The sequence below is a fragment of the Schistocerca cancellata genome, chromosome 2, assembly GCF_023864275.1.
Source record: "Schistocerca cancellata isolate TAMUIC-IGC-003103 chromosome 2, iqSchCanc2.1, whole genome shotgun sequence".
NCBI classification, from domain to species: Eukaryota; Metazoa; Arthropoda; class Insecta; order Orthoptera; family Acrididae; genus Schistocerca; species Schistocerca cancellata.
The window spans coordinates 753677135-753704753 of record NC_064627.1 but is presented as its reverse complement, the minus strand read 5'-3'; the positions used below and the strand labels follow the sequence as shown (position 1 = coordinate 753704753).

The window sequence follows — 27619 nt, the reverse complement described above, 5'->3', positions numbered from 1 at the left end:
GGCTGGTGAATAACGCGGACGCCGACCCGGCGGCGAGGCGTGCTTCTACCAGGCAAACCGCCGCTTCTCGCTCGGCCCGCCGTACTCACTATTTAAGTCGAAGGAGTGCGGACGAGAAACTGACACTCATACATATTAGGCGGCTGTGCTGCGGCTTCTGGTTGCACGTGCAAAACAATGACTACAAAAACATCATCAGAATATGAATCCAAGATGCCAAACCCTGAATAAAGAGGAAATTACGATGCTAGCAGCCGGCTATGAGCAGTGACGTCACCTCATGGATGATATTTTCAAACGCAAAACAGACGGTTTCGTATACGAGAGTTTACTATTTCGGGGAAAAAATAGTTCGAATTAGAACTATAATAATTATATGTAAATAAAGGGAATACACCTTGGACACAAAATGGATCGAATATCCTAAAACCAAGTTCTACAGCTGTTAAAGACATCAAGACACAATGTGCAAACTAATAATACACTTTAGTTAATTAGAGACTGCGACACGCAGTTTCGAATCCATGTACTTTTCAGGAAAAAAACGAATCGAGCACCGTAAAAAAAGCTCTTCGGCTATATAACACGAAGTAAAAATAAAATATGTATCGGAAACAAATACAAGCTAGTATTGGAAAATATCATTAGGTATCTAGGACAGTTTCGAATACACAAAATATAATCGGTAACTTTACAGCGTTCCACAGTGGTGTAGGCAATGTGGGGCACTGCGGTCTATCAAGCAGGGAAGTAACCTCAGACTATCTTACAAAATCACTTAAGCTACAGAGCATACGCTCCGCGTGAGGTCTTCAATACACTCTCGCTGTCTTACTCCACTGACTTAGACAGCTGTTTCGTTAATATTATTAAATTAGACCTTCCTGAGTGGTTAATGAAAGAATAAAGACCTCGGAAAACGTTAAGAAGGCGTTACTTATTTTTACAGTTCTATATAAAATTAATCCTTAGAAGTACAGTACTTCCGCTAGTAGGAGGCCAGACAAACAAAAGTATTTAATTGTTATTTCATGCTCTCAAAACTCAAAATATTTTGAGATAAAATTTACACGAAAGTAAATTTTACATTTAGGAAGTACAAGAAAAACAGGTTTCTAAATACTGAAGGAAGATTTTAACCAAAATCTCGTGCGGCGCTCATATGCTGTGGCTCGAGTTGTTTCTGTGGACCAATAGCTGTTCCGAGTTGATACTGTCCTGAATCAAACTGTTTGTCTCGACTTGACCTGCAGCGCTGTGATACGTTGTAAATAATTATTGCGTTCTCCATATACAAGGGTTGGAACTTAAATAGTGACAACTATCTATTCACAACCAATACAAAAGAATACATGTTTTCACGTGTTACTGTCCTTCAAAGTAGTCACCAGCGTTGTGTAGAATCCGTTGCCAGCGATGTGGAAGGCGTAGTAAACAGGTAACAGAGTCTGTTCTGTTGATGGTGCGAATGGAGCGGTCTATTGCCTGTCGAAATCTCTGGAAAAGTTCTGAAGTGAATGCCACGAAGTGGTTCCTTTATCTTCGGAAACAAATAAAAGTCACAAGGACCTAAGTCCTGGGAGTATGTTTGTTGGTACAGTAATTCCCAGTCCCATTTACAGAACAGCCCAGGCGTTCCTTCATGCGCTAATCCGGTTTCGTGGGCGAGCTCACGAATAGTATGGCGTCGATCACTGTCCACTTACGCGGCAACAGCATGCACGTCTCCTTCAGAGGCGCTAGGACGACCTGCCCGGTTCATGTCTGCCACGGTTTGCCGACCTTCGTTGAAGGCTTTTACTCAACGTGCCACTGTTCTACACGGCAATGCCGATTCCCCTCACGCCTCTTGGAGACCTTGATGACACTGTCGTGTTGTGTGATCCCTGGCACATTCAATCTTGATCCAACTCCGTTGTTCCTGTTTCGAAAACATAGTGACACCGTTACGTTAGACCGCTCGCTCACAAGTGAGTGTGTTTCCCTCGATTGTGCGCAGGCCGGTGACGTGGGACGGGTGAGTCCATTCGCTCGGACATAAGGTGGGTATGTCAACAAAGCGTGCTACCAGCGACAATCCATTGCATAGTGTCTCCACAGCAGTGTTGCCACTATTTAAGTTCCAACACACACACACACACACACACACACACACACAATACATTTGGTGTGTGTGTGTGTGTGTGTGTGTGTGTGTGTGTGTGTGTGTGTGTGTGTGTGTACTAGTAGAAAATGTAAAAGAACAGCGATGTATTGACAAGAACACGAATCGAGCACCGTTAAAAAAAAAGAGGCCATAGATGCATTGTGGAAGACAAACAGTGCGAATTTCAAAATATATTTATCGCAAAGAAAAATAAAATCCAGGTAAGTGTGAGTAGAACTCCCGCACCGAGAGTCCCGCACAAACTTAATTATATGTATAAATAGTTCTTCTATCCCGGGAATTAAGAACCTTGACGATTTTTGCCAGTTATCGATATCGACACTGTAAGGTAGCAGTCTCAGGAATTCCTAGACTTTCGAAAATTCCAAGACTTTCGAGAACGACAAAAAAATATCTTTCGTGTGATGCAATAATTATTCAACAATTCTCGGATTTTTTCCTTTACTTGTAACCTTGCTCGCTGCCAAATTTCAAATATTGTACGCGAACGGAAATTACGCCATGGGGTTTCATGAATGAGTTTGCGAGTATCAAAATGTGTGACATGAATGGCCGTATCTTTTGATTACATTGAGTTAGAAGCTTCAGTTTTTTTCATCGCCTAGGGACCGTAGACCCCACTGTGAGACAAAAATTGGAGCTTGGTAAGTCAACTCGTTCGTGGGAAAAAGGATCTTCCAGTCGGTCGGACAACAAAGTGAGCCTGCAACAGTTTTGTTTTTACCGATTGAGGTAGGGAACCCTAAAAAAAGGCTGATGACTCGATTAAATATTAAGTATGGAACCCTAAAAAAGGCTGATAACTCAATTACATACCATATTTCCATCTGAAACCGAAAGAAATAGTATTTTGTTTACGATACGCAACAAAGACTAAAAATAAAGCTCGAAAACAACGACAAAATTATAGAAATAGCGCTATAAAGAAATGAAATTCAAAATCCGCACCAATAAGTGACGTTGTAACTTGTTATTACCACCACCACCACCACCACCACCACCACCACCACCACTTGTCGGCGGCTAGTATCGCCAAACTCTCTTGGCGCCAAACATTATATACCTGCTTGTTTGAAGGGAATACATCTTTCCCTTTGCTCCTGCAGTGCTAAGAGAGATGGCAAAACTGTGTCGCCTTTTAGTTTCCGCTGTAACTTACGTACACCACGCCATGTCCCGTGTGTCGTTTATATTCCAGTAATAGACCACAGGCAGCTGCAGTCCACGCGGCTTTAGCACTTCTGTCATCGGACGGGGCGCGGATAAGATGGTATTGCGATTCGCAGTCCAGGCCGGCATGGGAATAGCTGTTGCTCAGCAACGGACGAGACAACTGAGCGATTGTTGTACGAACGAGATTAATAAATGGCTCGAGTATAAACAAACAAAAGGTTGTATTTAATAGTCATAAACAACCACACGTTAAATAAAATTCAGACTGGCAATAGCATGAAAGCGTTTCTGAAAAAATAAATCTTCTAACCTCGAATATAAATTTATATTGTTAGGAAGTCTTTTCTGCAGGCATTTGTTCCGATTGCAGTTTTGTACGGAAGTTACGTGGACGACAGCAGTTCAGACAAGAATAGGAGCTTTTGAAATGTGGTGCTACAGAAGAATGGTGAAGATAAGATGCGTAGTCGAACAACTTATGAGAAAGCACTGTGTCGAACAGGGTCAAAATGAAATGTTATGGCCTAACTTGATTAAAAGAAGGGATCTGTTGGTAAGACACGGCAAGGCACAGTCCATTTGGTAGTAGAAGGGAAGAGTGGGAGGCAAAAATTGCAGAGGAAGACCAAGGAAATAATAAAAAGCAGGTGCACATGGATGTATGTTGCAGTAGTTTTTCGGAGATGAAGAGGCTTGTCCAATATATAGTAGTATGGAGAACTCCTTCGAACTCAAGACACCACCACCACCACCACCACCACCACAAACAACAACAGAACACAGAGCAACAATGCTCAAATACGAAAGTGCGGGTAGGAGTCCAAAGAGAGAGAGCAAGGCAGAGACTAAAGAATCGAACTAGCCTGAGGTCCGTCTAAGGAACGATTCAGAACGTCAAGGGAGTGCCATACAGTTGAAATACCAGGTGTAGCCAGCGAACCTGTGACGCCCCATATATGCTGGCTGGTAACAGAGCGGTGCATGCAAGCGTGGATGGACATGTGTAGCGAGAAGTCCATCCAGAACCAAATGGCGTATTATATACGAACAACTCAGCTGACATGCAGTTCAACAAGACAAAGATAGGCTAAAGTCTACAAAAATAGACACTGTCACAACGAATATTCGTTAACAGTCTTCGTAAATAATAACCATAAATTGGCAGAAATGTGCCGGCGTCATGACTGAAAACGCTGAATTGCCCAACGAAACCTCGAAAGGTACATGTTGGAATACGACACCTATCAGTCGAACACAACGAACTCGCCGAGATAAGATTTATTGACCAAGCTGCTCATCTCGCTCGGATGTCTTTCTTACTACGCCGCGGGGGCAGCTACGGAATTATGTGCCCGTTGACGTGGATACAGCGCCACGACTCATCTTCGACCTTTGGAACGAAGTGTACGGTTTCAATGTTCGTTTGAAAACGAACGTCATAGATTACTGTGTACTGTACGCACTTTATTTGTAAAGTTTTATATATAAAATACTCATTGTAATATCCAGCATTCAACAAGCTGACTTTGGAATACGTATTACTCAACTTTCGCAGTTTATTCACTAATTTTTCTCGCAAAAAGCTCCTGTATATCTCTAATACAAATATCGCATATCTCTTTCGATTCCTGCCCGACATTAGACGGATGTTACGTAAAGGTATTACAATAAAAGTTGAAAAAAGACTGACAATAAACATATCACCAAAGAGAAGGAAGTGTAGCTACAAATGACATACAGGTTGTATCATTTACCTTGACTACCCCAAATAACTTCGTCGAGAAGCAATACAAAAAATGGATCAAGCAACTAATGATGAGCTATTGCGGGAGCCCTAACCAGCATAATTGCCTTTCTTGTAACTTCGTTGGTCACCAAGACAGGAACAGAAATACATCTTTTTTTTAAACAGCACCAGTATTTTTTATTAGGTACTGCCCTTCCTTTCTCCAAGAATGTTCAAAAACATATCGTAGTGCACATATACGCAAACATGATGGTATATATAACTTAACACAAAACAGAGTGACTTTCCTGCACCAGCACGCTGTGCAGTTAACCAGGTTATCGTAACTCGTCCGTTTGGAGTTGACTGGAAACAAACGGAAACACAAGGAAAATGAACATGTCATTCAGCCGACAGTCTTCGGTTGAAGGCACTAACGAAGAGACGATGCAAAGGGAATGCGGCGGAGAATGTACTACAGTAATGTCCTACATGTACCCGTATTATACATACTAAGAAAACGTTATTGCACTCCCTGTTATATTAACTTAAATCAACATAGATGAGTAGCACTTATACCATCTCTTCGTTGATGTACAATGTATGAGCACAAATCTCCAACTGAATACGGATGAGAGTGTGACCTATCTGCATTTCCATTTGTCTACTGTCAGCTCCAGCAATTAGACGAGTTACATTCCCCGGGTGTGCAAGCTGTGTATTAAGTAGAAGAGATTTATGTATAAACAGTTTAACATACACAACGACTACACTTGTTCCGTGAGCTCATCAAGACGGACTGCGTGCCTGGTTGGGTGAGGGCCCTGTCCCTAAGAATCCATACGGCCGTCCAATTGAAGTCAGCGACGGAATACCTAAACTACCACGATGTGACTGAGATCCAATATCTCTCTCTCTCTCTCTCTCTCTCTCTCTCTCTCTCTCTCTCTCTCTCTGCAGACATCGAGTTATAATTTTCTTCCAAAGTCATCTTTGTCAATGTATGATTTTGTGAGAGCTCTGTGTGAATACATGTACTGCCGTTTTGTTACCGCAATGTTATGTAGTGCACAGAATCGGATCAACAGAAGCTTCCAATTCCACCCGTTTGCTTTGACCCGTGACGTTATGGATGTGTTTTTAGTCGGTTGTGTTTGTAGATTTCATGTTGTTATATTTGATGGTGCCCTCTGATGTGGACGTGCTGAGTTTAACGTGTGGTATTGGGTTCATTTGAGTTTTGATTGTCATCGTGCTAACGTAGTTTTCAGTTTAGGTAGTTGGCGCGGTAACGTGGGTGTTTGTGTGCGCTTTGCGCGCGTGCGTGTGGTGGCCGACCTAGGTGGTACTACCATAGGCTTTTGTTGGCAACTAATGTTTGTTTTGTTTTATTCTATAGTAATTGTGATGTTTTGTCTGTTGTATATTTATGGCACGTCGGTTGTGTTTTAATTCTTGCTGTTAATATTGGGTATTTGGGTTTCTGAGTAGTTGGGGTTTCGGTTCCACTTTGCGGAGCTGCAGGTGTTGTTTTTTTGGTATCAATAGTTGCGATTGAGCTACATAGGTCAAGGGAAATGTACGATTCTACTTTACTGGGTTGTGGGTGTTGGTTCTTTTGTACCGACAGTTGCGGTTGAGCTATATAGGTCAAGGGAAATGTCTGATTCCTGTGGTTTTGTTGGTGTAGCAGAATGGTGTAACTTTAATTTTTTCTATTATTTGTTTTTGGATGGTGCGGTGTTTTTATTGTATATTTAGCTCGTCCCCGCCCTAAACCCTCAATTTTCCGCTGTTGTCCCGTTAGTTTCATTTTAAATTAGAAGTGAGACATTGTGTCATTTTTATTTTTGTTCGTGTTTGTTGGCGTGCATATGTTAGTGACTTCATTGTCGCCATATTATATAAGCTAGAACTAGCCGTTTCCGCCATATTGATGACGTCATATGTCAAAGCAAACGGGTGGAATCGAACGCTTCGTTAATCTCGTATGCTCGCCTGCTCGACGTCTTTATGGTGCAGGTTTACTCCGTAGGGTTTTTCTTCGCGAAACTTTACGACAGGTATGAAAAAGTGTCCTCAAGTAGGGACAGTGAGTCCTTGTAAGATAGGCGATATCACGTCGTAGTCCTTTCTACAGAGTAGAAATCTCACAGCTCTAAAATTTTTTGTCAAATTAAACTTAATGTCATGTAGACACGAGTGCATTGTGGATATTACGAAAATATCATTACAGGACGCCATGTGCTCTTTGATCGTCGGCTGGAGTATATCAGAGTGTCAACAGCAGATAATTGCTTGATGAGATACCTATCTCCATGCAGAGGCGACTATGTACTGTCCAGTCCGTAACAATGTAATCTAGATAAGACAGGACTTGGCGTGCTAATACTGCTCGGTTGCCCCTGCTTCGTTGTTTGCCTCCCTATCTACTCTCCTCATGTAACACTGTACTTAATAATAATAATAATAATAATAATAGTAATAATTCCCGTGGAGGCCCGGGAAAAGAATAGGCCTCCGGTATGTTCTGCCAGCATTAGTAGTAGAAATAATGAAAATAAAATACGCAATTATTAAGAGGCTTTGTACAACTTATGAGAGTTGTTTTTGGAGTAGGGTTTCCCTCTTTTTCAACTATCTGCCGAGTCAATGTCCTCTTCCTTAAAAGTTCCACATCTTTCTGAGCTGCCCCCTTGTTTCACGATCTAAATTTCTAATTGCGTCGTACGTTTTCTATTCGTTGTCTCACGCCTAACATCTTTTTGCGCCCTCCGATAGAACTTAACATTCTCATTTCCGAGGTTTGTAACTTTAATCTTTATAATATCATTATAGCTGTTTACCTCCAAGCCTTTGCTCTTTAGCATTTCGTACTATTTTTCCTTCGTACTGCGTTCTTTAATATGACAGTTGACAATGATACCAGAAGAAAAAAAAAAGAAAAAAGCGATCTACGACGTGCTTCGGATAACAGTTAAAAAAACCTGCAGAGGCGATATCCCAGCTGCATTATTACTTGATCTCAAGTGCCAGTCACTATTTTCGTACTCTGCGGAGAATTCCTTAGAAACCTCTGAGCACCTACCGCCTCGTTGGTAACATTTATTACAAGACAATCTTTGGCTTTGGGCAGTTCCTCGGACACAGGAACAGAGAAACAATGGCAAATTTCTTCCCTTGACACGAGCAGCTTCAGCGACAATAATATGTTACGCTACTCTTCACTTTTGGTGCGCTTGTTATTTAGCTAGCCTCTTAGCCGTTCACAACTTTAAGGCCACTTGCCGCTGTGACGCAGAGGTTCTGAAATGGCAAGGACGGAAGGCGTACCGAGCAACCCTGCCATACTACAAAACGAAATGCTGAAGTTTATCAATATGTTCACCTTGGGCAAGCTGTCAAGAGGAACCGCGAAGTTTCTAAATGTTAACTTGGTTCTTCCTCTTCTGCAGATGACATAATAAACACCTGAAAAAACCCATGAAGAAGAAACAGGTATTTTAACCAAAGGTAGTTCAAAGCCTCAGAAATGGTGTATTTTCTGGCATCGTGAAGTTTGATCTGAAGGTCTCGGTCTTTGGGTATCTTCAAGTGATATTTCCTTATGGCATCGGATGTCTTAAGTTTGTATTATGGAACTAGAACAGCATTTTCAAGGCATTGTCGTGACGCACCTAAAACAGAATCGCATTTTACCGACTTATATAACTGCAAGAGGATTTCATGCAGTTACGGGGCTATAAACAAGAGATTGGGTGTCAATTTTTTAATATTTAATCATTTACAGTGGATCGAATATCTCAAATGCATCGTCAAAACGTAGTAGCTGTGTCAACCTTCAATACCAAGTGAGGTGGCCTGCTCGTTAAGACCACCATTCGCGAGGACAGCCATTCGAATTCCCGTCCGAATATCTACATTTAAGTTTTCTATGGTCTGCCTAAACCGTTCATGACAAGCCACGATGATTTCTGTGAAAAGAGCAAGGTCGATATGCGGGCTTGTGGTCCGCCCCTGCAACCACAATCGAGAACCAGTGAGATATGCATCTTACGCCGTAAATGTTAGTGAATTATGCAGCGTAATTCTGTGTTTCGGACAAGATCGTTAAGTGTCCTGGGAACAACTGGATTTATTCTTGCTTTAGCAGTTTCTTTTTAATCTGACTGACCAATGCTGCTACTGTTCTCTCTATCGACAAAGGAAAACATGAATTATCTGGTGGACACAAAGTTCTTCTTGTCATTTAAAAAAAAAATGTTCTTTTGATTGCAGAACGAATTTTCTTACGACTGCAGGTCTTGGTAAAACCTCAGGCTCGCAGCGATCGTCATCGTCATCGTCGTCGTCGTCGTCGTCGTCATCGTCATCGTCATCGTCAGGAGCGACTGACGAAGACGGTAGGAGCTGATTATCAAAAGCTGGAGGTTTTACTAAGATTTGATTGAATTTTCTCATTTTCAGAATACTGATGGAGCGATCAGCTTTACTTGCTAAAAACATTCAACAGCCTAGATCGCATAAATATTTCTTATTTAAGACAACCAGTTTCGACAGACGTTGCCGTCATCTTCAGGACTCTAACAAAGTGCACACACATGGAATACGTCTCATAATATTAGTTAAGACGTGATATTTGCGATAAAATTTTTAGTTTGGCATTACAAAAAACAGAAGTCGAACTGTATATTTACATACCTCAAAAATCTTTTTGTTTTGAAACGTGTTCATTTTACGCTGGACTTCATGCCAAGTTGTCACATGGATAAAAAATTAGCACGTTGTAGAAGCTTTGTCATAACTAAAATATTTAAAAACATAAAGCACCATGTGCTGATTATACAGGGCTATTACAAATGATTGAAGCGATTTCATAAATTCACTGTAGCTCCATTCATTGACATATGGTCACGACACACTACAGATACGCAGAAAAACTCACAAAGTTTTGTTCGGCTGAAGTCGCACGAAGTCGCACTTCAGGTTTCTGCCGTCAGAGCGCTCGAGAGCGCAGTGAGACAAAATGGCGACAGAAGCCGAGAAAGCGTATGTCGTGCTTGAAATGCACTCACATCAGTCAGTCATAACAGTGCAACGACACTTCAGGATGAAGTTCAACAAAGATCGACCAACTGTTCACTCCATTCGGCGACGGTATGCGCAGTTTAAAGCTTCTGGATGCCTCTGTAAGGGGAAATCAACGGGTCGGCCTGCAGTGAGCGAAGAAACGGTTGAACGCGTGCGGGCAAGTTTCACGCGTAGCCCGCGGAAAATTGGCTCATGCCACAACTGGAGACCGACAGCGCCGACTTCATCTTTCAACAGGATGGTGCTCCACCGCACTTCCATCATGATGTTCGGCATTTCTTAAACAGGAGATTGGAAAACCGATGGATCGGTCGTGGTGGAGATCATGATCAGCAATTCATGTCATGGCCTACACGCTCTCCCGACTTAACCCCATGCGATTTCTTTCTGTGGGGTTATGTGAAAGATTCAGTGTTTAAACCTCCTCTACCAAGAAACGTGCCAGAACTTCGAGCTCGCATCAACGATGCTTTAGAATTCATTGATGGGGACATGCTGCGCCGAGTGTGGAAGGAACTTGATTATCGGCTTGATGTCTGCCGAATCACTAAAGGGGCACATATCGAACATTTGTTAATGCCTAAAAAAACTTTTTGAGTTTTTGTATGTGTGTGCAAAGCATTGTGAAAATATCTCAAATAATAAAGTTATTGTAGAGCTGTGAAATCGCTTCAATCATTTGTAATAACCCAGTATATATATCGTTCACAGATATGCTTCTTGCATCACAAAAGTACAGTACACAGTAGCACATCTGTTTACGCAAGCTGGAAAATCCACTTCACACGACCTGTCATGTACAAGTAACAGGTGGTATTGCAAAGATAATTTTTATATAGCGTGATACTGCCACTAGATGGCTCTTACATCAGTACCATGTAACAGACCGTAAATAATTCTCTTTTCCCATTTAAAATTGACTAGTTCAGTGAGTGGCCTTTAAGAATAGTAACGATTATAGAACGGTACAGTACTGTACTTGCAACCAACATTTTTAATACTCACAATCCCTTTCATACGTTCTTACTGCTGCACGCATGATAGAAAAATTAAGGTTTTTACTCTGCAATAGTTTACTTTGTTGTTGTTGTTGTTGTTGTTGTTGTGGCGCGTGCATGCCACAAATGTGACAGTCGTACAAGTTCGCAGGTTATGCTATCAAAAATGTTTTTCACACTTCTTGCATTTGTGTGTTAACTGTTAACTTTTTTTTGCCTTGTTGCATTAGCGTTTTTTCAGCTCTCTGTCAACAAAGAAAAACACTGCAGTAAAACGAAATGTTTATATACGCTAGTGTCAGATAAGTAGGGAAATTAAGAAGGTAGGTGTCAGAGCTTGGTTATTCCCTCTCGGTTAATCCTCTACGCTTCCGTGCTACAGTACCGCATTAGCCTCTAGCTGTTTGAGCTCTCGGGCGGTAGTCGCGCCGCTGTTTGCCGAGTGACGCCCGGAGCGCGTGGCCTGCCAGAAGCCAGAGCCAACACAGATAGGCGGCTCAAACATTTGGGCAGGCGGCCGGAGGCAGGGAGGAAGTGCGGCTAGGGGTCAGCTGCCCCCTCGCGCTGCGCAGATAGCCCTTATCGCTGCGACCGTGGCCGCGGCCGCCAGCACCCACACAACCCCGTGTACGCCTTTCCGTCTCTGCTCGTGTGGCCCGCAGGCGAATCGTCAGGATACGTTCTACCCCCTCCTTCCTTATTATAGTTTTAATTATCTCGCCTTTTAAGAGCGCGCTGTGCATTTACTAGGACTTCTGCTCTCCACGCACATTTACACAGTACTAGCCGCACTGCGACGCGCGGCAGAAGGTACGTCTCACAACAAGTCGTTTCCCCCTTTCTTGTTATAATCACGAACGGGGCGCGAGAAAAGCGACTGTTGGTGAGCCACCATACGAGTTCGATTATCTCACGGTCTTTTCGTGCAGTGAGAAAAGTCATGGGATAGCGATATGGACATACACAGATGGCAGTTGTATCGCGTAACACGAGGTATGAAAGGGCAGTGGTGCTGGTCAAAAAGTTTGCTGGTCAAAAAGTTTCCGGTGAGATTTTATGGCCGCTTTCAGCCTTTGGACCAAGGCATCATTTCTCTCATGAAGAGAGCTTATCGCAAGCGACTTGTAAGATTTGCAATTCGCGCTGCTGAAAACATTACTGCAACCCCAAACTGGAATCTGCTTGATGCAATAAAAGCCATCGCAGCAGCCTGGTACTCTGCGTCACCACATCATAGACAGAAGTGTTTAGCAGAGCCTGGAGACATAGGAACACTAAATATGTTCACGAATTAGAGGTGACCACTTCACCTGATGAATGGACAGTTCCGCAAGACATTGCGAACCCTGGGATTAGTTTTGAGGAATCCATTAGTGCAGAAGACCGTGTTGCTTTTGTGCTGCCGTGGAACCTGATGTGGGTCGGCCTGAGTGGCCGAGCGGTTCTAGGCGCTACAGTCTAGAACCGCGCGACCGCTACGGTCGCAGGTTCGAATCCTGCCTCGGGCATGGTTGTGTGTGATGTCCTTAGGTTGGTTAGGTTTAACTAGTTCTATGTTCTAGGGGACTGGTGACCTCAGATGTTAAGTCCCATAGTGCTCAAAGCCATTTGAACCATTCTGAGATTTTATGGCCGCACGACGGGAATTAACACCTTTTGAACGCGGAAAGGTAGATGGAGCTAGACGCATGGAACATTAAATTTCTGAAATCGTTTCGGATTTCAATATTCCGAGATCCAAAGTGTCAAGAGTGTGCCGAGAATACCATATTTCAGGCACTACCTCTCATCACGGACAATGCAGCGGCCGACGGCCTTCACTTAACGACAGAGAGAACGGTGTCTGCAGATGGTTGTCAATGCTAACAGACAAGCAACTCTGCGTGAAATAACCGTAGAAACCAACGTTGGACGTAAGAGGAATATATCTGTGGCGAAATTTGACGTTATTGGGCTGCGGCAACAGAAGATCAACACGAGTGCCTTTGCTAACAGCACGACATCGCCTTCAGCGCTTCTCCTGAACTCGTGGCCATACCGTTGGACCCACTACGATTGGAAAACGGTGGCCCGGTCAGATGAGTCCCGATTTTAGTTGGGAAGAGCTGATGAAAGGGTTCGAGTGTGACGCAGGACCCACGAATCCATGCACCCAAATTGTCAACAAGGCATTGTGCGAGTTGGTGGTAACTCCATAACGGCGTGGGCTGTGTTTATACACTCTCCACGGCTAGTGCTGCCATCCCTGAACCAAATGTTTGCCCTCTGCAGGCTTCTGCATCGGCTAATACCGCGCGGCGTTTAATCTGGACAGCGAATATTTTCATTTTTTTTTATCAAAAATGATTTGCTTTCCGCCGTTGTTCATTATGAGATCCACTACAACTAAACAAAATCCCCAATTCAATAAGAAAATACCTCTTCTCTCGAAAGTAGACACGTCTTCCTCAGCTTGGTACTGACTACAGGCGTGATTTCGAGTAGATCAATAAGTTTTGCCTCTGAGTTGATTTACATCTCATGCTTCGTTGAGATCGCAACGTAAATCCCAATGTGAAACTGTACGTGCTAAGTACTGTACTTCCGTGTGTGTTTCTAACCACTCTGGCAAACCGCTCGCGAAAATTAATGAATGCAGTGCTATCCTTGAGTGTGCATGCACGCACGCGCAGTTCACATACAGTAAGAGGCTTTATTTACTGGTCTGCCTATGTTACTTTAAACATTTTCTTCTAGTCCAAGTGTTGAGTTCTATTGACAAGTGATTTCAAATTGTTTCCGTATTTATAGGTTTTCAGAAGGCTTTTGACACTGTACCTCACAAGCGGCTTGTAATGAAATTACGTGCTTATGGAATATCGTCTGAATTCGTGATTCGTAGTAACTGGCGGTAAGTCATCGAGTAAAATGGAAGTGATTTCTGGCGTTCCCAATGTAGTGTTGTAAGCCCTCGTCTACATAAACGATTTAGAAGATAATCTGAGCACCCGTCTTAGGTTGCTTGCAGATTATCGTCTACTAAAGTCATCAGAAGATCACAACAAATTGCACGATGATGTAGAAAAGATATCTGTACGGTGCGAAAATTGGCAATTGACTCTAAATGATGAAAAATGTGAGGTCATCTACATGAGTGTTAAAATAACCAGGAATCACAATTACGAACAACTTAAATTGGAAAGAGCGCACAGAAAACTAGTGTAGAAGGGAAACCAAAGACTGCGATTTATTGGCGGAACAGTTAAGAGATGTAACAGACCTACTAAAGAGACTGCCTACACTACGCTTTGTCCGTCCTCTTTTGGGAGTATCACTGCACCATGTGCGATCCTTACTACATAGGATTAAAGGAGTACATCGAGGCAGTTCAAAGAAGAGCAGTACGTTTTGCACTGTCAAGAAATAGGCGAGAGAGTGTCACGGACATGATACAGTATTTTGGGTGGAGATTATTTAAACAAATGCGTTTTTCGTTGCGGCGGGAGCTTCTCACGAAATTCTCACCAAATTTCTCCGCTGCATGCGAAAATATTTTGTTGATGCCGACCTACATGGAGCGAAATGATTATCAAAATAAAATAGGGAAATCAGAACTCGCACGGAAAGATACAGATGTTCGTTTCTCCCGTGCGCTGTTCGAGAGTGGAATAATAGGGAATTATTGTAACCCTCTGCCAGGCACTAAGTGTGATTTGCAGAGTACCCGCGTAGATCTAGATGTAGAAGATCCTGATCTTGTTCAAACAGCAAGAGTAGCACTCGCGAAAAGCAAGTATCTGGGACTGACCATCGGCCCGACACACCGTTTTAGCTTGTCACAACTATTAAACGCATCGTGAACTCCAATAAAGTTTGTGTGGTGTCACCGCCAGACACCACACTTGCTAGGTGGTAGCCTTTAAATCGGCCGTGGTCCGTTAGTATACGTCGGACCCGCGTGTCGCCACTATCAGTGATTGCAGACCGAGCGCAGCCACACGGCAGGTCTAGTCTAGCACTCGCCCCAGTTGCACAGCCGACTTTGCTAGCGATGGTTCACTGTCTACATACGCTCTCATTTGCAGAGACGACAGTTTAGCATAGCCTTCAGCTACGTCATAGCAAGACACCATATTCAGTTACTATAAGTACTATCTTCAAGAATCTATACCGAACAGATAATATTGTGACTTATGTACCGTCAAGAGCGACGTTCATCATTAATGGATTAAAGTTAAGTATCAAACTAAGTACGTCCGCTTTCTGAATTCTAATTCCTTGTCATGTTCCAGCTCTCACGTCAGTATAGTCCTTCCCTCCTCACGCCAGCCTGCGTGAGCTAAAACGCGTGCATTTCGGCCTCCACTAGTAAGACGGTGTTGGCTCTTCTGCCAAACACAACAGTGTGGAAATATTTTATTTCTGGTACATTAATCTACAGAGTTACTTTCGATCACTCACTCCAATTTTGCGTCTTTCGCTCTACTGTATCAAGCTGGTAAATCTCTCTCATCAACTGAGTCCCACTACCCCCTCTGATCACTAAGCAGTCTATTTAAATGCACCAATACGCCGCAAAATACTTTACGATGTATTGGAGATGAGGAGAAAAAATAATTATTTTTGAAAAATCAAGTTAGCCAAGATCGCTGGCAATTCTTTTTATTACTATGACCGCTTTCGACAGTCCTACGTAGCCATCATCGGATCTTGTAACATTATTAGTTTTACAAGCTTGTTACAATACTTTAACAAATAACACGATGATGATGTTACGTCAAATGAAAAGTGGCTGGGAACATCAGCATGTCACATACAGGGTGAAAAGTATTTAAACCAACAAACTCTGGGAGATTTTAGGGGACATCAAAACAAATATTTTCCCTAATGTCATTTTTTCCTATGAGGAGTATTTAAACAGGTACAGGAAGATTTCTCTGGCGGCAAATTAATTAAACCAACAAACATTTTTCCATTTTTTATGACCAAGAGACAACACGTTAACACAACCCAATTTCAATTACAGTAGATTTTCAAAAATGCCTCCATTGACACGTAAACAAAGGTTACACCGACGGATCATGTTCTGCCTGAAACGGGCAAAAACCCCAGGAGCATCCTGAATTGTTCCTACTGCTGATACTATCCGGGCAACCAGATCCTCTTCTGATGCAACAGGAGTTGCGTAAACAAGGTTGCGCATCTCTCCCCATACAAAAAAGTCCAGAGGGCACATATCTGGGGATCGAGCAGGCCACGGTACAGGACCACCTTTGCCAATCCACGCTTCTGGGAACGGTCGGTCCAGGAATCGACGCGCATGACGACTGAAATGTGCCGGTGCCCCGTCATGTTGGAACCACATGCGTTGTCTTCTAGGGAGCGGGACGTCTTCCAGCAATTCTGGCAATGCTCTGGCGAGAAAATTTTAATAGTGCCTGCCACTTAATGGCCTATGTAGCAGATACGACCCAATTAAACAGTCCCCAACAACACCGACCCACACATTAACGAAGAACCGCACTTGATGAGCGTTAATAACTGTCGTATGTGGGTTATCCTCACTCCAAACATGAGAATTGTGCATGCTGCAGACTCCATCACGCTCGAACGTTCCTTCATCGGTAAACAACACAGATGCATTTCACACTCTTCCAGGTACCACTGCGAAAATTGTGCTCTGAGTGGATAATCAACTGGTTCCATGCTGTGGACACGCTGTAAATCAAATGGACGTAACAACTGCTCTCGAAGGACTGTTCTTACATTCGTCTGATTCGTCACCATGTTACGTGCAATTGCACGAGTGCTGATTGAAGGATCCCGCTCCACATGCTGCAAGACACTTTCCTCAAATTGCAGCGTTCTTACCGTGCGACGGCGTCCCTGTCCAGGTAATCTGCCAAATGACCCGGTCTCACGCAGACGTTGGTACACAGCAGCAAAGGTCGTATGATGCGGGATACGGCGATTAGGATATTGTTGTTGATAAACCCGCTGTGCAGCTCGTCCGTTGTGGTGCGCTACGTAGTGCGCACCAACCATATCAGTGTACTCACTCCAGGTGTATCGCTCCATTAGTAAACAGAGACAATGCACTACTACATTGGTGGACAGCTGCTGCCTACAACCGAAGAGCGTAATACGCCCTCTAACAACTAGAGATCGTAATACGGCCTCTAACAACTGAAGAGCGTAATACGGCCTCCACCGGTTTAAATAATCCTCATAGGAAAAAATGACATTAAGGAAAAATATTTGTTTTGATGTCCCCTACAACCTCCCAGAGTTTGTCGGTTTAAATACTTTTCACCCTGTATATAATAGCACACAATTACAAGAGACAACAGGATGTCATCCGATGCAGATAGCCCAGATCTGTCGAAACCGGTCAGAGAGAGAGAGAGAGAGAGAGAGAGAGAGAGAGAGAGAGAGAGAGAGAGAGAACTCGGCGGATGCATCACCTACCGCAACATCCGTTCCTTCGGCACGGTGTTTATCTGGGTGAACTGAGCACAAACATGTCTGATGTCTGGACGATGGCTGTGCGGCCGATTTAAAACTCAAAAGGCTTATTCTGGCGACTTCAAACAGAGGGAATCATCTCCGATAAATAAACAGCTGAACGGTTTACAAGACGCTGTTCCGGCGGTACGTTTTCCAGATGCCTTCCTTATGCCACACTGGATGTAACATTTTATTTTAACGTCAAACAGTTCAAATACGACCAGTAAACATCGACAATAACTGTTACAGATAGCGTGTGCATACTTTACTATGCATGTAACTGTTGAAGATGTAGCCGAGACTAACTTACAGGCCCAGCGTAGACCGGTGGCTCCCCCAGCAGTGATCTTAAGGTCACTAGCGGCAACTCAACGATGCAATTCTGGGAGCTAAGACCAGAAGCGACCCTACAGATCGCGCCTAAATGCTTCACTTCCAATCTTAGCGACAATATACAGTGGACTCTGAATTTCGCAGTTCAATAGTCGGACACTTAAACTCTGAGGCACTCTGTGGAGCAGACATATGCCAGCAATAGATAACACAAACTATAATATAAAGCATGTGGGATTCCTTGGGTACTGCCAATAACGCGAAAATTTACAGGGAAAGTTCCACTTCTGGCCTACATCTGAAATTAGTCCCAGTTGTCTGAAGTAGTTTCTCAACGGCTACAAGCTCACCGTGGAAGTGCTATGCTAGTGTTCAACACAAAGCCTAGAGCGCATTTTCGAGATTGGCCGACTTCATTACATCATATTACTGCTTCCAAACAACGGATCTGCGAGCTTATTCCAGGTAGACTAAGGCTTTGTTCTTTAAGCCTTTTAACACATTCGTTTTTCTTACAAGACAAACTATTTCTATGTGATTAAATTCGACGTTCGCCATGTTCTTCCATGCTGTCTGCTGGCGATGAAGTCGCTGAAAGAGTCCGTCGTTAACCGTATAACGTGCCACAGCGCAGATCAAGCAGGAAAAGGATCAGCAACAGAACGTCTCATTTCCTGGCCGTGCCTTTGTGCCTCTCCTCCGGCCTTTGTCTTACGACAGAGTCAGGTTCTAAGGGAAGGAGGCTTTCTTCAGTATGGAGTGGATGGGCCGGTCTTTCCCCAATCCTCCTACATGGGTTGTGGTCAGAGACTAAATGACTGGCTCACATGGAGAGAACTTTCCTCACGATGGTTGTTGCAGAAACAGGTCTTACAGCCCTACCAGGAGACAACACTTCACAGAAGCGCTGTAAGCAGCTGCACGCAATGGCCAATGAAAATGCCTACATTTAACTACTCCTGATGCTAACTGGGTGACAGGGCTAAATAAATAATTTGCTGGAGGTTTTGTGGAGCTCGAGAAGACGGGCCGAACGCCCACATGAGATGTCCAAGTCGTGCGCGCCGTCTGGGTTACAGATGGTATACAATTCGTATTTCTGGAGTCGGGTTAGGCGAGCCTTCGTGGTCATGCAAGTTACTTACTGCAGTAAGGAAAATAAAGAATATGAAGTGCGTTCCCAGGTACGGGCGTGGAATCCTGCTTTGGCACTTCCCTGTTTTTCTCGGCGAGTGTTGCGGATTAGCCAGCACGGACATGTTCGGTGATGGGAGATACTCCAGAGGAGAGCGTGAAGGCATTACCTGGACGGAGGTGGTGTTGCATAAAAGTGCCGAACTTGGCTATGGTTATTTAATGTCAGTAAATTTCATTTGTTTCAAAGCAAATTCGAGACTGATGTTTTTGTGTGACTTTTCCCTGACTGACTCCGTACTGTATTCCTGTTTTGTTGCGGTGGTTATCGGTGAGAATTGCTAGTGAGCAGTTGGCGACGCTTTATGACCTGTTTGTGATGTGCATATTCCAGTCCAATGATCGTTTTCGAAATCTTCCCTGAAAGTAGTTGGACTGTACAGGGCTTTAATTGGCTTTGGAGTCGTGAGGAGTTTAACCTCGCCTCGCAATTCAAAGCGAGGCTAACGACCCTTCTTTAAAATGACTGGTAGTGTAGCAGAGCAGAGATTTAATACAGGGCTACCAAAAGACGTTTCCGCAGTAAGTCGTGCAATTAGTGCCGGACGCTGCACATCGCCAAGTGTACGTCTATTCTAGCTGTGTGGTCACATCGGTGCCCTGCCACTCTCGAGAATAACACAGCTTACTGCTGCCACATCAATATAATGAATACAGTAATTATGTACATTTCAAATTTTCTTATGCTTAGAGAACAAATTGCTTGACTATAATGGTATTTTCATGTTTTATTACTGTATGCCATGTCTTCGGGAGTAAGTCTAACCAATGCCGACAAATTTTAGAATTAACGCCAGTTTTATGATTTTCTTTGACTTAACGGACACAGCTGTAGAAGCAAACTTGTCCTGGACGTGACGTTAACTTGAACACTAAAACGCTTTACTGGCGTGGTCCTATTGCATGTGGAATGCCGTTTTAAATTTACTTACTCAGACGTTTGCCAGGGGCATGGAGGTATATTCATATATGCGGGTCACTGCCAGGTGACAAAATAGACAGGCGAGTAAAAAAAATCCGCAATCTAATCCCATACGATTGATGTTTCAGTCGACACCCACTCAGCCACCGAATGTTGAATACATTAATGTTGAGAGTCTCGGTTTTGAGAGAGAGGGACACCAGGCCCGGATTGGATACGTGTGCCCTGATTAAAGACCAGTAGGTTTCCGGCGGTTGGCCATAGTTGCTGAGGCAAATGCCGGCTTGGTTCTCATATACAGAAGGGGGTGACCAAAAATTTTCGTCCGAAGGAATTACTGCAGCGTACATGCAACAGAGCGAGACTCCTTTGCGGGTCTATAAGCAAGGCAAGGGATTAGTGTGGCATTTTTGTCTTTCGGCGCACGCGCGGTAAATGCGGAAACGAAGTATGGCAATGTTATTACGAAATGCGTCCAAATAGGACCAACATGATGTTTATGGGGCAGCGTGTCTGAAGAAACCCACAACGGCGCGCCAAGTTACGGACGTCCCCCACATCGCAGTCGAAATGCAGACGTTACAACAATACAAGTGGGAGATAGTCGGGCACGCACCCTAGTCCTGACCTGTCCCCATGCAACTGTCACGCCTTCGGTTCCTTAAAAAAGGCCTTGAAGGGTAACGATTCCTGTCGGACGACGACGTGCAACACGCATTTACTGACTTCTACACGCAGCAGGACACGTGTTTTTCGAAACGGGTACGTTCAACCTGATGCATCGGTGGGAAGATTGCCTCAATGCTCATTGCTCAATGCTGATTGGCATACCGATTGTGAGTGTTCAAATGGGTGTGAAATCCTATGGGACCTAATTTCTAAGATCATCAGCCCCTAAGCTTACACACTACTTAACCTAAATTATCCTAAGGAGAAACACACACACCCATGCCCGAGGGAGGACTCGAACCTCCACCGGGACCAGCCGCACAGTCCATGACTGCAGCGCCCTAGACCGCTCAGCTAATCCCGCGGAGCCACCGATTCTGGCCTGTACGGCCTTCGAAAGGAAACTTTCTGACTGCCCCTTATATTATGCCGTTGGCGTTCCTCCCTCTGAGTAACAGACAACTGCGGTGTCAAGAATACTACCCAGAGAGATAATTAGAAAGGAATTCTTGTAAAACTGTAGATATTTAGTTATTATTGCCACTACCACAGGTGGGGAAAAAAGTAGATGAAAAACAATAAGAACAAGGTACTGTTATACGTCAAAACTGAGGTTGAAAACGAACAGAAATTCCCGAAAATTCTCTATTATCAGCAGAATAATATTAGGCGATCAGATTATCATACAATACTGACCCGATCAACCTTGAAATGCAAGTGAGTCATAACAAACAAACGTGCACGCGCGCTATTTTCTCAGAGCCAGCGCCGCATGATTCACTGTGAGGTATCAGCTTTGGAAACATAGTTCATGTTTAATTTTTACACTGCCGCGCCGAGTGGCCGCGCGGTTAGAAGCGCCATGTCACGAACTGCGCGGCCCCTCCCGCCAGAGGTTCGAGTCCTCGCTAGGGCATGGGGGTGTGTGCTGTCTTAGTGTAAACTAGCCTTAGCGTAAGTTAGTTTAAAGTAGTGTGTAAGTCTAGGGACCGATGACCTCAGCAGTTTGGTCCCTTAGGAATTCACACACATTTGAACATTTTGAATTTTTACACTCTGCTGCGGTTATTACTGGAGCGTGTATGCTCAGCTGAGTATTCGGGCGACGGTACGACGGTCGGCTCGTGCCGAAAACTCTTGTCAGGAACGTAAGTGGGCTGCGCTAGAGATAACAGGCTTCGGCCGGGCATTTTGGCAACAGAGTGGGTCCTGTGTGCGGGAGCGTAAAGGCAGGCGCGCGCCTGGGTTGTGTCCGCCGCCTCGAGAGCTGCAGGCGCCGTACACACACTGGCGACTGGCGGGCAAAAAGCCGAAGCGCGGCGCGGCAGGCAGCCAATAACTCTGCGCGGCGCGGCGCGGCCGCTTAACCCCGAGCTGGCTGCGGGCTGTGGGCTGAGGCGCCAGCGCGGCCGCAAGAAACGCGAGCCCGCGGCACCGACCACCGATCGACTCCCTGCTAGCGGCGACTCTCCCTCCTACAGTTCTATCTGCGGCCAGCCGCGCACACGTGTTGCAGCTCTACAGGGGAAACAAGACGTCTATCGTGCTGGCCATTAGAACTGCAACACCACGAAGAGAACATACAGAAAAGGTGAAATTGGCTGAAGGGTATCACATGCCGGATATGCAGATGACTAACATTACAGCACAATCGCACAAAGCATGTGGGAGTATGGCTATCTACACAGGGCAAGTAATGCAACACTGAGGATTCCAATAAACCAGAGGTTCCCAACGAAATTTTCCCGAGGAGCCCCCTCATCGAGCATGATTGGTACCTTGTCATATCACAGTATCAAGTACCCAAAAACGCCAAATTAAGAGTCTTTTTATACGTTTTTTTTGGGTACTTAGGAAAAACATTGACATATTCATCAGTGAAAAAAATATTAAGCTTAAAACTTTTTCAATTTAGCCATCATTGTTATTGTTAAATTTTTGATTAATGGTCAAAATCTTTGACTTCAAATCTGGGTGTTTAGTATAACCAACTTCTTAAAAAATATAAAAATTGAGTATGAACTGAAAATGGCAATAAATTAACAATGGCCGACTGTCGTCTGAAATGTAAAGTGACTGTCAGTTGTCAGCTGCAAACAGGCAGCGCGCGCAGTCTAACGGCATACAGCAGAACTATTTGCCTCTGTCTAATTCTAGTTTTATGCTAGAGTGTGCTAGTTTCAGTTGGCTCTAGGAAGACGCTAGACGCACAAGTTAGCGTTCGCTAAAGCTCTGCTCATGCAGGAAGCGACCAAAACAAAAAAAAATCTGTTATCATACGAAATATATTTAATATGAAACTTCCTGGCAGATTAAAACTGTGTGCCGGACCGAGACTCGAACTCGGGACCTTTGCCTTTCGCGGGCAAGTGCTCTACCAACTGAGCTACCCGAGCACGACTCCCGCCCCGTCCTCACAGCTTTACTTCTACCAGTACCTCGTCTCCTACGTTCCAAACTTTACAGAAGCTCTCCTGCGAAGGTACTGGCAGAAGTAAAGCTCTGAGGACGGGGCGGGAGTCGTGCTCGGGTAGCTCAGTTGGTAGAGCACTTGCCCACGATAGGCAAAGGTCCCGAGTTCGAGTCTCGGTCCGGCACACAGTTTTAATCTGCCAGGAAGTTTCATATCAGCGTACACTCCGCTGCAGAGTGAAAATCTCATTCTGGATATATTTAATATATTTTTTATTCTAATAGCTCGCGGACCCCTGTGGGTCCACGGACCACCTGTTGGGAACCACTGCAATACGCTATTCATCCCCCACTCTTTCGGTTACAAAACCATTCCTTCAACATAATCTCCATTCTTTCCAACGGAATATATTACTGAGGGGGCCTAAATGTCCACATGATACCAGTCTAACAGTCGACGTCGGAGCGAGCGTCTTGCTGTATTAATAACCCCCCCCCCCCCACAATCAACGTACTGCTTCCTGTGTTGTGCAGCGAAACAGATAGAAATCGGAAGGTACGAGATCCGGACTTATAGGGTGGATGAGAAAGACCAGTCCATTGTAGTTTTGTGGGCTCCTATAGGGTGCGCAGACATTTGACAGTCCTTGAGTTGCCATGGAGAAGAAGTTGATTTGCATTTTTATGACAACGAACACGATGAAGTTGTTTCTTCAGTTTCCTGAGTGTTGTTGGACAATACACTTCAGAGATTATCGTTGCACCATGGAGGAAGACATCAAAGACAATAACCCCTTCAGAGTCCCAGAAAACAATCGTCTTGACTTTACTGTCTGAAGGTACATCTTGGAACTTTTTCTTCCGAGCAAAGGTGAAGTGGTGCCACTCCATGGACTGGCGTTTTGTTTCGGTTCGAAGTGATGCACCCGTGTTTCATCGCGTGTGACGTTGTTCTACAAGAAATTGTTACGATGAGCCTCGTAACGCGCAAGCCATTCCGCACAGATGGTCCTTCGTTTCTCTTTATGCTCTTCTGTTAGGCGATGAGGGACACAATGGGCACACACCTTTGAGTATCCCAACTGGTGGACGAGTATGTCAGCATAACTAACTGCGATACCCAGCTGAGTAGCGAGGTGTTTGATTGTGATCCCTCGAACATCACGAATGAGAGTGTCCGCACGTCCCGACATTGCAGGAGCCACAGCTGTGTGCGGCCGGCGGGTACGCGGGACTTCGGACAGCTTTGCGCGAACTTGTTGCAATGATGACAGACGCCTCTTTTATCGACTCACCGTGCTTTTGTTAACTGCTAGGTGTCCGTAGACAAACCGCAAGCGCCTATGAATATATGCGATGGTCAGGTTTTTCGCCAAAATAAACGGAATGACAGGTCCCTGCTTGGAACTCATCTCCATTACAGAGGCCATTGTGAAGACTACGTAAAGCGCCTCCACCTATCGGAACTTCATGAAACTATAGGGGCTGAAGTGGGAATATTCCATTATGTCCCACAATAAATTCAGTATTTTTTCAACAGAAATTGTCGGAGAAAAAAAAAGTCGTATTACTTGTTGAACTCCCGTCGTACATTCTGTGTACAAATAAGATTACACACCGGGTTTCTCGCTCAGAAATAAAATTTCAGTGTCGGTTGTTTGAGAGCAGATCGTCTAGTGCCTCTCGTGTGAGGAGATACGTTTACATGCATGTATCGGAATTCAAGACTGCGGTTCAAAGTCCCTGTTCTATGTACAGTATCACTATCGACGTATCCATCTGTGGAGGCGAGGCTCTGAGGAGCATGAACGTTGCCATATTCCATTCGTCATCGTCCTACGTGCCCATCACCTGGCGTAATGGTATGGGGGACCACTGGGTACGTAACAGGATCACCTCTGCTTCGCACAGCACGTAATTTGGACAGCAGCCGTTACACTTCTGATGTGTCAGGAGGGGAGAGACAATGGGGTTCTGAGAGGTACCGACAGGGATGTGGGGCCCTGTCTGCTCCAGTGCAGTTAACTCATGCGCTACATTTGTCGGTTGAGGATGCATGGCGCGAACCGCCCGATCGAAGTGGTCCCACAGGTTCGCGACTGGATTTAAATCCGGTGAGTTTGGTGGCCGGGGGAGTATGGTGAATTTAATCTGGTGCTCTTCGAACCATGCATGTACATTGCGATCTGTTTAACACGTTCCACTGTACTGCTGGTAGATGCCATCGTGACCAGCAAAAACGAACTACATCTAGGAGTGAACACGGTCCCCAACGATAGATCCACAGTAGTGTTGATCCACTGTACCCACCACCCAGAATTTCAACGAAAACATTACACAGACCATAGCGTTCACTCCTCCAGCCTGTATCCTTCCGATGATTATTTTAGAACGTTTGCTTTCAGACGTATCACGTCGTACATGCCACCGGCCATCTGTCCAGTTGTGGTACTGGCGTGCAAATTCCAGCCTTCGTCGCCGATGGTCAGCAGTCAGCATGGGTGCATGAACCAGCAGCTTGCTCTGGAGGCCTACACGCAGTGACATTCGTTCAATGGTCGCTGTTGGTAGTCCCTTGGTTCATCTGAACGTCTGTCTACTTGGCCGCACACATCTCCGAGTCCATCGTTCACCATTATACAGTAATCTATTGCCCATCTTTCAGCATAGTTGCCTCGGCGCCAGTTTTGGATAGCCCAGTTTTGCCATACACGAAACAATTTTAACGACGGCGGCACGCGAACGGTTTAGACACTTCGCCGTCTCGAAAATGTTTTCACCCTCGGCCTGAAAGCCAATGATCACATCCTTTTGGTCGTCATGTAATTCGCTCTGTTCCCGCTTTAACATAACGACGCCATTGTTTTCGGCGTCCCCCGGACACTTTTTATATATCAAATGGTTCAAATGGCTCTGAGCACTATGGGACTCAACTGCTGTGGTCATAAATCCCCTAGAACTTAGAACTACTTAAACCTAACTAACCTAAGGACATCACACACATCCATGCCCGAGGCAGCATTCGAACCTGCGACCGTAGCGGTCGTGCGGTTCCAGACTGTAGCGCCTCTAACCGCTCGGCCACTCTGGCCGGCTTTTATATATCCTCCACTGCTACTGCTGCCACCTGCCCTCTGATAGTTATTGCCCGTTGATGTCGAACGTAGGTGGTGGCCACATTAATGAGACTGAATCGTGTAAAATGTCTTCCTCAACCTACCTGTGACATGCTTCGGTATCAACTGAGATGCACCTGAAAACATGCAGGCCTTACACCGCTTCAGTGAGTACATTCTGTTGCTTGTTTTTTTTTTTTTCGTGCTGTTCCCTAAAAATTTATGTGTGGAAGACCGCTTAGTCTCTTGCACAGACTTGCAAAGTCGCGACGTGGTGCAGATGTTACGGCAACGATGTTTTCAATCTTCATCCCGACATTCGGATTCTTGGTTTTTCGTGGTTTCCCCAAATAAACTAAAGGCAATGTCACAGTCATTAGCTAACTGGCCGATGTCTTCATCTGTTAGTCTCCAAATGAGTTAGTCCACCTTTAACGACTTCGTTGTCGACGAAATGGCGAATTATAACGTTTCTTCTATTCAACCCTCCCTTCTCCCTTTACAGGGTTACAAAATTTTAACATTAGTGCGTTCTCATGCACCTGCAAACCCAGAGCAAATTATAAATTCGGAATGACCACTCGCAAAATCATAGGTCCAGCGGAATCATACAGCGAACTCGAGGAATGAGATATCCATTTACTAAACGAAAAACGGAACGAAAAAATTAGCCAGATGCTATTTTCGGCTACATCATTGTTGCTTTACGAGCGACACTGCGTGGTCAGCAGTAAAGTTACACTGAGTGGGGAAAAGCGGGTAGGCGGATATGTTTTTAAATCTACTAGACATAAGCAACCGAACAGTGTCTTATGGGGGATTCACAGCGCACCAGTTTATGTTATGCTCTCCCCGTTCTCTTCGCGGCAAGAACGACTACAGGTAAGCCTCCGAGTTGGAGCGAATTTCCTTAAATTTACTGGCACGTCCATTAAGCGAAATGTATGTCCGTGTATGTATATTCTTTTCCTTGGGAAGTACGCTCTCTAAGGAAGTCTAAGTGACCTAAAACTTTTACTTGCAGTGTTTCACACTATCGACTGTTAACTATTTCTGGTACACACGCGGGCGAAACAAACCTGTATCTAACTGCGCAAAGTTTGTTCGGATTTCTCTGTACTGTATCTTCATTTTAATCTACCTTCGTAAACGTTTCGTACGTAATAACCATGAGTCGGCCAAACGAGAGTTTCGTTAGCAAGATGGAAGAATCAAACTTCTTTAGGATCCTCCCAATAATCTCCGCCTGGTACATCTCTTCCCCAAAAGTAGTTTTATGTCGCCGATCTACTTTTAACAAATCTGGATAGATATCGCTAAATGTTAGAGGGA

General features: G+C 44.6%; 1 protein-coding gene and 1 non-coding gene across 2 annotated transcripts in view; both read right to left on the bottom strand.

Annotated features, from left to right (window-relative positions):
• LOC126162570 (protein singed) overlaps positions 1–27619 on the bottom strand; it is a 351638-nt gene that overhangs the window by 111367 nt on the left and 212652 nt on the right. The window lies entirely within an intron of this gene.
• Trnas-cga (transfer RNA serine (anticodon CGA)) lies at positions 23082–23156 on the bottom strand. The gene has a single exon. It is a non-coding gene; the product is annotated as a tRNA-Ser (tRNA).